Below are 2905 nucleotides of genomic sequence, written 5' to 3' on the forward strand. Positions count from 1 at the left end.
TGGTATTTAAAAAATCGGTGGCATAGCTTCCAGAATCACAGGAATTCATAAACCACCACAGTATGACAAACTAACAAAAAACCCACTTTTTTTTGGCATTTTTATCCCCATGGTGTTTTCTTAAATACAGTAATGTCATACATCATATGTACAGTTCCTCCTGACTCCTCTTTCCCATCTCCTCTACAGGGGGAAGGGGCTGAAGGAGGCACGGGTCAATGTGGCTGGTTGCTGGGACTCTGACAGCTACCATTTGCATGAATGCTTATAGCCATTGAGATAGCCGTTGGTCTGCCATTTGGAAAGCCTGCCATTCAGGATGTCCTGGATGTATTGCACAATGAGGTTGATGGTCACTAGGTTATCTGCACCTCTAGGAATAATCACATCAGCATATCGTTTTGTTGGCAAGCAGAATTCCTCAAAGGCAGGCTCGACAATTGTAATGTATTGAGATAAAATCTGTTCAAGGTCCCTTCCTTTTTTGCTGATGTCCCTCAATACTCAGTGAGAGAGCCAGGTATCCAGATCAGTATCCACAAAGAGCTTCAGCTGAAACAGGTCTCGTACTTCCTGGGAGCAGAAGGCCAGGATTCCCTCAAATAGCACAACATCCTCAAGGTAGACAGTCACTGTTTCCTCCTTCAGGGAATGCATGACAAAATCATAGACAGCAATCTGGACTGTTTTCCCTTCTGTGATTTCTTTGAGTATTTTGAAGATAAGCTCATTATCAAAGGCATCCAGGTGATGAAGTTGAACTGGCCCTTCAGGGCTTTGGCCTTCTGCTCTGGATGAGGACACAGTAGAAGCTTTACTGGCTCAGTATGATCACTTGCATCTGGTGAGAGTCGACCTCATTCTGTCCCAAGAGATGCACAATCTTAGTGCACATGGATGACTTGCCGCTTGTGGTGCCCCCTCTGACACTGATCAGGAAGGGCTCGGGCCTTTGGGCTGCTGGTGGTCCTGAAGTGTCAGCTCGCTGTGTCCAGCTAGCCATTAGAGAGATGCAAATTAAAACAACAATGATATATCATCTCACACCAGCAATAACAGTGAAGGTCAAAAAAGAAGTGGACAATAAATGCTGGTCAGGACGTGGAGAGACTGGGTCCCACCTACATTGCTGGTTGGATTGCAAAATGATCCAACCACTTTGGAAAACAGTAGGGTACTTCCTCAGAAAATTGGAAATAGAAATACCTTATGATCCAGCAATTCCTCTACTTGGCATTTATCCACAAAAAATATGAGCCATAACAAGAGTAAATACATGCACACCTATGTTCATAGCAGCACTCTTTAAAATAGCAAAAAGACAGAGGCAGCCTAACTGCTCATCAATGGAAGAATGAATAAACAAACTTTGGTACATCCACACAATTGAATATTATGCTACTTTGAAGAATAACAGGGAAGCTGTAAAGTCACCACATAACATGAATTAACCTTGAGTACATTATTCTGAGTGAAATTAGTCAGTCACAAAAGGAGAAATATTGCATAGGATGATTATTGTAAAATCTTAAGAAAAAATACCCACACTAAAAGAGAAAAAAAAAAAGTTGTTCATTACTGGGTTGTAGGTGGTGGGGCAAGGGGAGTGAGGGGAAGGTGGAGCACAGAGTAGGGAATAGACACAGGATAGTTTGGGTGTTAGGGGGCAATACACAAGAAGGTGGAGGAGAATGGAAGAACAAGGCAGATGGGAGAACATTTAGGCAGGTTTGCATAGGCTAAGTGGGACAGAGGTAAATAGTGATGTATATTGAACCTTTGAACAACAGGGTTCTGGGATACAGAGATTGAGGCATGGTCTGAATGGGAAAAGGAGGGGGAGTAGTGTTAAGATGCTTGACTGTCGTATGAATCATGGTTTCCCTTGCCTACTATTTTAAAATAGATAGTTGAGGGGCAGAGAAAGGAATAACCAAAATCATCACTGAAGAAAGCTTGTAAGCATGTCTTCAGCCTATAATTGATTAGAATTCCTAAAATGGGGCTAGAACTTGCCCAATTAAAGAGGATTCCTGTGTAGCCTTTGCATTGCAGAAGACCTTAGGTGGAATCCTGATCCCCATCCAGAATCTTCTGAGATGGGAAATTTCCACTTGAAAAGATAAGCAAACCAACTTGGAGCAGCTAGAGGAACAGAAGATATTTCCTGAAAGAAAGACCAGCAGGAAAATAAAAAACAGTAACAGCAGTCTGATTGACTATTACAAGAACAAGCAAATTCTTCACTGGAGAACCATCAAGGCAAGTAAACAAATCCCCTCAGGGCAAACCCCTTTCTGAGACTGAAACTCAAAGGCAGTACATGAGGAGGCATGTAATCTTGCTGGTGACCAGGTTGGTCTACGGATAAAAGGATAAGGGGAAGTGGGGTAAAAAAACAGCAATGAAGTTGTGAGCTAAGTCCAACCATGTTCAAAAGACTCCTGTCAACTTGGATCATTACCTGATTGGCCAGCAATATAGTGAGACCTGGAGACTCCTGAGCCCATGGGCAGGGTCATAGTCACAGAACTAGAGTAGAGAGTGAAGTGTCCATCTGATATGAAGTGAAGGGAGATGCACAAGAACACCAATACTTACAGATAATACCCATTTGATCTAGCTAAAATGGCTGGATGATCAGAACTCGACTAGAGGAGGAAAGAAGAGAAAAAGAGTGTAATCTGCTACAATTTGATGAACTTTACCTATACTTATGGATAGTAGCTTAAAAGAGGGAACGAATCTACAGCAAGGATCATTCCCACTCCCTCTATACACAGGGTTGACAGGGATGGGTAACTTAGATATTGGCTACCCAAAATGGGGAGGGCAACAAAGGCACAAAGTGACTGGCTTACAAGTTTTCAAGAGGGGGCTTAGTTTCAGAGGGTGCGGGGGAAGG

General features: G+C 42.8%; 1 pseudogene; it reads right to left on the reverse strand.

The window, feature by feature from the left end:
* Nucleotides 1-246: 246 nt before the first annotated feature.
* Nucleotides 247-2905, reverse strand: part of LOC102817799 — an 8421-nt pseudogene continuing 5762 nt past the window's right edge.

Source organism: Chrysochloris asiatica, unplaced genomic scaffold (genome assembly GCF_000296735.1).
Source record: "Chrysochloris asiatica unplaced genomic scaffold, ChrAsi1.0 scaffold00129, whole genome shotgun sequence".
NCBI classification, from domain to species: Eukaryota; Metazoa; Chordata; class Mammalia; order Afrosoricida; family Chrysochloridae; genus Chrysochloris; species Chrysochloris asiatica.